We start from the raw sequence: 10,068 nt of genomic DNA on the forward strand, positions 1-10,068 counted from the left end.
GTTGGCAAAAGTATCCTCAACTTCTCGTTCTTCTTTTAGTCCTGTTCTGTAAAATGCAAGGCGCATACCAGGGACCTGTCATTAGGCTGCCATACTGTTCCCTTCCCGCCGGGTCCTTCACGGGAAATGTTTCGCAGCCATGCTGCCCTGCTTTACTGGGAAACTCGCGCTAGCATATTTGCGGGTCCTTCGATGCATTCGTGGAACACAACGGCACACAACAGTTACGCGGCATTTTGCCTAACGTATAAAATATCACACATGCGCAAACTCTCTTCAGTGATACTCAGTGCGAGCGATCACGTGGAGTAACAATTACAGCATATCCACGGGTGAATGATGAAGAGCTTGGGCGAAGCTCCTGAAGCAATCACAGTCTCGGGATCGGCTTCTCGTTGAGCCCGTTTCGCAGCGGCGTCCTTGGCGCGCACCGTCTCGGGATGCGCCTGGATGCCGCCAAGAGAGCGCCCGCCGCTGCGCATCGTTCATGTTCCACCGACGATCCAGGAGAATGAGAGAGGCGCTCGCTCCCCGCACATCCCGAGCAGCAGCCAGTCGGAGAGCAGCGGCACTAATAGCGCCATCTAGTGTCGATCCACACAAGCGCCATATTGCATACAATTCTATTGGACCAACGCCATCTAGGAAATGAGATGAGAAATGGTGATGACGACACAGATTGTCTACAGCGCCATCTAGAATATCGTCCCTCAACTTGCATGTACTTCTATGAGACAGCGCCATCTGCCGTTTACGCCGGACAGAGATACTGCCGTTTACGCCGGACAACGGAGACGTGACAAGGTTTAACTAAGAGGAGCTACGCCCCTAAAACAACCACTAACTCGACCGACCCGCTGAACGCGCGCACCTTCCCGCCCGCGTGTCGTGTGGAGCCCTCCCCTACTACTGGCGCCCTCCTAGCGAAATGCGGCGACAACTGTCAACTCCGCTTCCCCAGCATATGGATAAATGCTGAGTGCGCGCTCAATATATTACAGGTGGCTATGGTAGGTTTTAAAAAGCGGACGGTCGCCAATGGAACTACGGACAAAGCCCAGTGCAGAAGCAGCTTCACATCTAAAATAGGAGTCTCCACGTACGAAACAATTTTAAGCTATTGGTTAATTCTGAGAGGCCCAAACGTGCTTTGAAATTCTCCCACTTTACGAAAGTGTTCTTTTTTCTAGTGCAGTGTCTCGTCTTGCAACGACCCTCTGGTCTGTTGTGTCCTGCTGGAATGAAGAAACGAAGAAGCTGAGGTGGAGGAATATACCACCTCGGTTACTCCATTTCTCTACGTTCTGAACCTCAAAAACGAAACAGCCTCGCTTAAGAGCGAAGCAATGAACGCGATATCAAAAAATTACGCTGTTATATGTAGGAAGACTAGCAGGTAACTCTTTTAGATCCGATCGCCTGTAACTAAAATAAAACTATGCTTTAAGAGAATACGGCCACTCCAGGGACAGAAACGGTTTTCGTCCTGTCGGCTATCTGGTTCTCTAAACACGAAGCAAGCGTTGATAGCACAGCACGTTTACGAGCCGTCTAATGATGACTGTAAAGATAGCGCGCGCGCAAGCGACTGTGCCCTTCGAGCGACGGAGTCCCCCCCCCCCTTCCAAGGCGTCCTTTCGTGCTCCTTGCGAAATACAGGCGGAACGTTTACTTTCTGCTTGATGAGCAATCGGCGGCAGGCCTTCCGCGTGCGCTGAGGTTATCGCATGCGCCCTGAGTGCGATGGAGACGGCCGCCTCGCTTCGCCTCCGCTTCAGCCGCGTTCATCGCCAGCACTCGCGACCTTTTTCCTCGCGAGGTGATGTTATCAACTTGGATTTTATACGGAACATGACGGCAACGGTGACAGCGAAAACCCGTGGAGAGTGTCCATATAATTACTATTGCAATCAAAGAAATGGTTGCTCTAAAGTAAAAAAAGAACAGGTAAAGACAAGTAGCAAACTAAAACAAAAAATTCTGGAGGTCACCCTAGTCTATAACTTATGTGTCTGAAAATGCACTCGCAGTGGCGTTCGTGTGCCCTGGTGTATTCCTTTGGTTTAGTTTGTGTTTCCTGCGCTCCCTAATTGAACCTAGGAGTCCGTGTTAGAAGAAGCGCGGGGTTGAGATCATCTCTTCCGCGAAAGCGTCTCCCCTCTCAATGACCTCATTGAATTAGTTATCGTTTATTATTCTGACGGTCAATTGGCTCTTATCCTAAGAAATAGTATGCTCTGAAATCTTTTGTATCGAATAATGCCCTTAACTAGCGACAGATTATCGATTTCGTGCCAAATTTATTTGGAAAAAGAGCTTTTTGAATATTCGCAAAGTCGGAATTGTGTGCTCGAACGGACGTGCATGAGAGAAAACAAAACGCTCACTTCTCGTTCGTGCTACTGATAATGTAGACAACATTGTGATGAAAAGTTTGGGGCCAAGCGTTCACCTTGATTCTTCCCTCTCACCAATCGTTTCATCGGCCTTGATTAAACGTCTTTCTATTGCAGTGTGCCGCCTTTCAAACGCTTTCAAGCATTTTCTTGACGTAAGTCGACCTTGGAGTTCTCACAGCACGATGGTCCATCTCCCACCGCAGTTATCTTCAGTCTGTTTCGTATGAATTTTTCTAAGCTTCCTTCGTGAAACACCAGATGGTGATATCGACGAGCGCTATAAAAACTAACTTTTCGCGGCCTCCTTCCTGAAACGTGTGCCGAGCAATCTATATTGACAATGGTGGCCCAAAAAACTACCCTAAAGGAAAGGATGACCTGCCCTTGTTAGTCGTCGGGGCAGACGGAAATTATGTCAAGCAATTTTTATTATTTTTATGCACCGCAAGAGAGCCCACTTCTTTCAGTTGAAGTAACGAAGAAGACTCCTAAAAACGTTCCAACATATTGCCTAAAAATACTGCTGGCTTCAACGATGGAAGCTTTTCGCGAAACTGTTTCGATAAGAAGAATAATGAACTGTAACCGATATCATGTCCGCCTGCGTTGTCTATCAGCATAATAAGAGACCGCGAACCCGGAGTAACTTTTATTACTCCGCGCAAATATACTTTACTGCCGCTAAAAGGGTGCGAAGATTTTCAGGAGTGAGACATGCGTAAAGAATGTGAAATGCCAAGAGCATGCAAAAAGGCACGAAAGCGTCAGTGGTATGTTCTTGAGTTTATATGCGCGTGACCTGACCAGTATTCGAAAAATAAAATGTTCGAAGCAGGCATTGTGTACATAGGTAGAACGAAGGAAGAACTTTACGTCAGCTGTGTACAGCTGACGAGAAGGGCAAGCGTGAGGCTGATACATTCTGGCGCTGGTGCCCGGAGGTGTAGCTGTTGACGTCATCCAGGCTGTTCGGTGACACAGAAACCAACGACAGCGAATCGAGCACTACATCAATTTCATTTCTGCATAAACACGGCAGCAAGTAGTCAATCGAACGAGGGCCACATCAGTAAAGATGTACAACGCCGGGCCGACCAACTCACTAGACGTAACAGGCTCGACGCCACGTCACTAGTGTGAACACCTGGGCACAAGCGACTTACAGTAGTGTGGTGAGGACCACGAGACGCGCCAAAGCATTTGGGCGACAACGAAGGACCGGACAATATTCGCAGCAGACTGGATTTCTCCACACGCGTCGTCAAGGAGACAAGTAAGCGTCGTTCGGACCCCGAGATACAAGCCCGCGAAGCCAAACTAGCTCAGAAGCGGCGGCAAGAGAACCTCGAAGAGGTACAGGCGCGGGGTGCAGCGGCTAAGCGCCGAAAGCGGTCGTCACCTGAAGTTGGTGGCGCCGACGCGCGCTTCAGGCGCGGTTTTCTCGACTACATGTTCGGCCTCAGCTGCAAGGTCGGCGACCGCTTGTGATTCTTCAACAACCTGACCGCAATCGCTACTATAAGAAGATGTGACGTCTTTATATGACAGTAGATGAGTTGTACAGAGCATTCATGGCTTACCCGACTATCTCCGAGCGAACTCCTCAATCATCATTCACTTCGTGGATATGCCGTAATTTTTTCCGCTTAGGTTCTGCTAATTTGATGGCTCAACAGTGTACGATCGTCGTTATATATAGCTGCGGCAATAAAATGAGTGAAAACTTTGCTGTGGCGTAAGCACTTCTAACATAGCAATTGTCGATCATGCAGATGTGCTGAAATATGTAGGCACGATGACAAGTCAGAATATGGAAGGTGTCGGGAAGCACGAAGTATTGGCAATAAGAGAAAACATCAGCAGCAGAATTCTAATCAACCTGATAAAATGTCGGTAGTGTCAGCAAGATATCTCTTATGCCATGCCAGAACGCCGTTCTTATTCAAGATGAAATTTTAAAATATTGGTTGCGTACTATTGAAAATTGCAATTATAATGTATGCATAACAAAGTTGCACGCCCTGTAGGCAGGCAACGAGAAATCAGTAAGTACACTTCCATTGTAGCGAACATTTTTCATCAACAGTGTCTTATATAATGTTATGTTTCTGGCCGGAATTCTAGAACAAACTTAAAAAGTGACACCATTCCTTTTGTACACACATCTTCGCGTGTCATCGCAATTCTTCACTGAACATCCCGGAACCTTAACGTGTTCGAAGGTAGTAAGTACGTACACCTACAATTCTTTCAAAAATTTAATTCGATCGAACGATATCAATTTTTCAGGCTGGTATCGCTATTGAGCTCATACGGCGTGCATAGTGCTGATACGGCAAACCGATCGCGTTTTGCTACACTAGTGCTTTGCTAGCATACCGTAGGAATTGTGAAGAACGGCGTGCAGAGGTGACGTCATCTGATATTAGCTTTGAAAGTGCTCGATGGTGAAGCATGAGGTGCCTGTCAATATCCAAGCGGCGTATCAAACCTTAACGTCTTCATAATGAGCAAATTGTGCCATTTAGAAACAGTTTTCCCTTGTCTGCTAAGAAGCCAAAGAAAGTAGGCCCGAAAATTTTAGTTGCATCGTCAACTGTACGTCCACGCATATGCGCTTCCTGCCAAGTGACGTCTATGAGCTCAGTGGCCATTTCGACTTCACTTCGAAGTGTACCTATATTTAGAACTGTAGATTTCGTGTGGCGTATTTTTTTCAGTACCGAAGCGAGTACTACATACCTCCATGAAAGGGGTGACTACACTCTAAGAAAAAAAAGTCAAAAGAGGGTCATGATACCGTCACTCTCTTCGGCCGTCCATGTGACCCCTTTTGGAAGATACAGGCATAGAAAAAGAGTTAGCATGTCGGAAGGAGTCACTGGAAGCTCCTGAAGCGCGTTTCGATTGGCTTCCGGCACGAAAGAGCCGCCGTATACGCCATATATATCGCGCGCTTGCCCTTTGGCGCCGTTGTGGCGCGTTGCTCGCCGACGGAGTGGTGGTGGCGCACCGTTTCTGCCTTCTCTCTCAGTCGTCTCAGTCTCCTCGTCTATAGGGAACCCAAGCCCAAGTTTGCAGCGCAACAACAGCGCCGCGCTGGCCACGCTGCGGCTCTGTCGGAAAGCTGTGTAGTGCATGCGCGGCCGACTCAGTCCCTTTCACAATAGCGCTAGCACACTCGCGCACGCGATTTTCTGTCGGTGCGGGTAACTGGGGGGCCGTCAGCTCGGCACGTTGAACCGAGAGGCTTGCTGTGCGAAGCTGCGCATTTGCGCGACGGCAGAAGCGACCCCGCGGATGCGCAAGCGAGGTCCGAAGTCTTGCGGTTTAGTGGCCTGCCACAACAGTGCAAACAACACCAAGGCACCCGATTCACGTGTGAAACTGTACCGGTTCCCAGGCGTGGCGCACGAGAAATAAAGGCGGCAAGCGTGGATAGCTGACAGCGCTGTCTCGCCTTCTATTTTGTCTCGCCGAGTTCATCGCTTTCGTTCGTTTCGACTACCTGAATCGGTGAGTAACGCGGCGCATGCACGCAGCGACTACAGTAATGATTACTCGCTGTCTTCTCGCATTGTGAAAGTCCAGTTACGGTTGTAGGCGAAGCAACTTTGTGCTTTGATTCCCCGTGTTCGTGAGACCTACCCGTCGTTGTTGAACGTTCACACTCGCGTTATACCGTTAGCGTTGCGCGGTTGGTTGAATTCAACTGTACTCGGCACATTGTCAGAAGTTCGGTGCCTGCAATTCACGAGTCGGAAAGGCTGCTTTATCACGCCGGAACGGACGTCTGTGCATTTTCAGCAAGCTTTGACATCGTTCGGAAGGCTTGCTTTGTTTTTGTCACTTTATTAGGGTGCTACATATTTAAACCGCTAAATATAACTGGCACTTAATACATGCTTTGCAACTGCAACCTTGAATTAACCACCTTCTGACTTTGTGCGATGTTCTTGCCGCGTTCGCGCAGCAGGTTTTATACGCCTGTAAAGTCGATATCATAAAAAGAGACTGCAAGCAAGATGCGAGAGCCGAAAAAACGAGGCGAGCAGTTCATTTTGCTTCACAGTGGTTAAAGCTCAGCTAGCTGCCTCGCGTCTTAATCGGCGGGTGATTCTCCAGCGGCACGGAGGACTTGACTGTAACCTTCTCAGGAAACAGAGCCATGGCCGTATAACTTTTCTTTTCGCACGCCACAAACGTTTGTTCACAAAAATACACGGCTGCTACTGGAAGCATGACATATGACAACAACAATCATATGATTCTCCGCACGAATAAGAACATCGATTGCGTGAACGCCGCAGAACATCAATAGCGTGTACGGCTACATTTCGGTGTGCATGTGGGCCATTACTCATCTTTAACGTGAGAGAATGAGACTTACTCGAGGTATACGTCCTACACGGTGTAATCGTGACTTGGGAAATGCATTTCGCTTCGAGTCGGGTGTCGTCGTCGTCGATCGTCTTCTCTTCACCGTTAACGTGATTGACAAGCCTTTCTCATTTTATCAAGTTCGCTTTTCGGAAGTGCCAGTCAAGCTTGAAGATCCTTTTGAAGCAGCACTGCAAGCGGTACATTGAGAGGCGCCGCAAGTGCACCGCGAGAGCTCTGCACGTGCACAGAAGCGAGCGGAGAGTCTTTCTACTCTTCCTAGAGGGTGAGGGGACTCTCCTAGAGCGAGCTGACCCTGTTCCACCAAGGGAGTCACCGTGAATATTTAAAGAGAGTCCTATACGTGGCAAGTCAGAACTCTCCGAAAAGAGTCACGCATACTCTTTTTTTCTTAGAGTGTACCTATTCATAACAAATTACGTTTGCAATGAAATTTGGATGCTATGCTATAGAGCTCATTCCACCGATTTGTCTTCCACATACACGATCACTGAACTCAAAGTTTTTGGTATGCATAAAATGTTACCCAACTAAATAGGTGTCCTAGTTATTTCTGTCTTTAATACCAGCTAAGCGCTCCAAAGGACGGGGAGAAAAGAAGAGATGTACACATACTAGCTCTAATAAAGAAAATAGTTTTTTTCCTTCGTCTAGTTTGCCCTAGTTTTCTTTCATAGTGTATGTTTTCGTATATTTAAGGAAAGGTAGTGGGATAGGTTTCCAACACGAGAAAGCGCGTCAGAGCAGGCTGGCCGACGTTTCGATAGGGGGAGCTATCTTTTTCAAAGGCGCCTTGTCATCCCTGGCGTGTTAGTTTTAAGCGATTAGTGATGACTTCATGTCCAGCGGTGGCGCGTCTGTTGCTGTTGGTAATTTCTGCCTGGAAAGAGAGAAACTCGAAAGCAGAGGAGTGTAGCCCTTACCACATTTCAAGAAAGTTTGGAAAGGAAAGGTAAGTAACTTGTCTGCTTATGCTTATTACAATTGAATGCGACAATCGAAACCACGCCTAGCTTAGAAATTTCAGGCAACAAGATGGCGAGTTGTATTAGTTGATAGGCGTTCATGTTTAAAAATTAATTCTAAGCGCCCTGAAGACTCAGAGTATGGAAGTGGGCAAAACTGTCCTGTCCCTTTCTATTGTCCGCGTCTTCGTAGCGCTTAGAAGTATTTTTTAAACATTGATATCAGGAATCTAACGCGCGGGGACAATGTGTTAGCAAGCGTCGCTGTCAAATTACCTTCTTCTGCGACTTTTACGGCAATATATATTAAATTGCACCTAAATAGTCACATGGTCGTACTTGGTATAAAAGCTGCCTTTTTTCCTATTGAGAATGCATGGGCGATCGAGCTCAATTCCCGCAGCGAATGTTTTTTTGTCGTGGGTGTCCGTTGCACGGCCTTTCCCATGCGCACTTGTAAGTTCAGTGAGACGGTTCTCGACAGCATGGAGAGTCTCTGCCTAGAAAATCAATTAAACGAATTGGGCACACAGTGGACCTGACCCTAAACCGCCGATGTGGATAATGGAGCGCAAGGTTCCACATTATACTGGCGGGAGGAGTGTGGCTTCTGCGTCATTGGGACGCACACAGAAACAACACCAGCTTTTGGACTTGTAATCGCCCGCCGGATAATCAGCCCAGTGTTTTAGATGTGTCGGCGTGCACAAATATAAGTGGCAAGTTGTACGTCCTTACTCACACGTCCCATGTGTCATTCCAATCAGTCCTTATGTTTCCGCAAGATTCTTACGGAAACATATAAAAATATATATAGAGTATATTGATTCCACAAGAAAATATATGTAATTAACGGAATTGCATGTGGTGCATTCCAGTAGGAATTTATCGTGAAATTGTATGTAGCGCTTAAAAAGTATTGAACATGGAATGCCGCTGGATTCAATGTTTTGACAAGACGGCCTCTTCCCTTCGCCATTGCAGTATGTGCCGACGAACACAGGTGACCTCCTCAAAATGTTGGCTCCAGTGACACTAAGTGTTCGAATATTTTTCATGTACTCAATACTTCACCTAGCCCTGAAATTCACCTTTCTTTGAAACCGCCAGTAGTAATTCAAAGCTTGAGAAATTTATTTTGACATAGTAACTTTCTCTTGCTGCACAGATTATTTGTTCTCCGATTAGCTTTGCCTGAGATCTGTTAATTATGCTGCATATTTTAAAGCCTACATGATACGGGAGTTAACGCCCTGAAAGAGTTCACGCTAAATAACAGCTAGGACTGCCTCGATATTCACCTTCAATTTATGAGTTTGTTGTTTGTTACAGGAAGACTCGCACAATTCACGAGAACACGTTGAGCGTCATAGACCCATTATGACGCACCTTAATTTATTAGTAGCGTTTAGCCAGTTGCTATACCCATTAAACGAATTCCGACCTACTGCGCACGGCTTCATAAAAGTGCACGCGAACCCTTATGGTCCAGAAGCTTTCTTTGGGCACAGAAGCATTCTTTGGGCTTATCTCGGTAGCGTACATTTATGCTTTTTAAATGCGAAGTATTTCTTAGCGAACTTCTGCGACATTGAATCTATCTATCTATCTATCTATCTATCTATCTATCTATCTATCTATCTATCTATCTATCTATCTATCTATCTATCTATCTATCTATCTATCTATCTATCTATCTATCTATCTATCTATCTATCTATCTATCTATCTATCTATCTGGCTGCCTACGACTTTGTGCTCTCCTGGTCGCTTCGTTAATCGAATGTACACCAAAAGAGGTGTGGCGTAATATGACTGTATGACGAACATCAATGACAAGTCATAACATGAAAATCATGACAAGCATGTCATGTACAGCATGATTTACATGCCACGCTCATGGTGCGCTGGCGGCCGTTTCGCTAGCTTGGTATACACCAAAATTGGTATCTTGTGACGTGACTGTGTGACGAAAATAAATAACACGAGTTAACATGAAAATCATGACAGGCACGTCATGTACAGCATGACTTACGTCCCACGCTCATGGTGCGCTGGCGGCCGCTTCGCTAGCTTGATCTACCCCGAAATAGGTATTGCGTGACGTGCCTGTGTGATGAACATAAAAACACGAGTTAACATGAAAATCATGACACGCATGTCATGCACAGCATGACTAACGTGCCATGCTCATGGGACGCTGGCGGCCGTTTCGCTGGCTTGATATACACCAAAATTGGTATCTTGTGACGTGACTGTGTGACTGACATAAATAACACGAGTTAACATCAAAAACATGATAC

The sequence above is a fragment of the Rhipicephalus sanguineus genome, chromosome 8 (assembly GCF_013339695.2).
Source record: "Rhipicephalus sanguineus isolate Rsan-2018 chromosome 8, BIME_Rsan_1.4, whole genome shotgun sequence".
Lineage (NCBI taxonomy): Eukaryota > Metazoa > Arthropoda > Arachnida > Ixodida > Ixodidae > Rhipicephalus > Rhipicephalus sanguineus.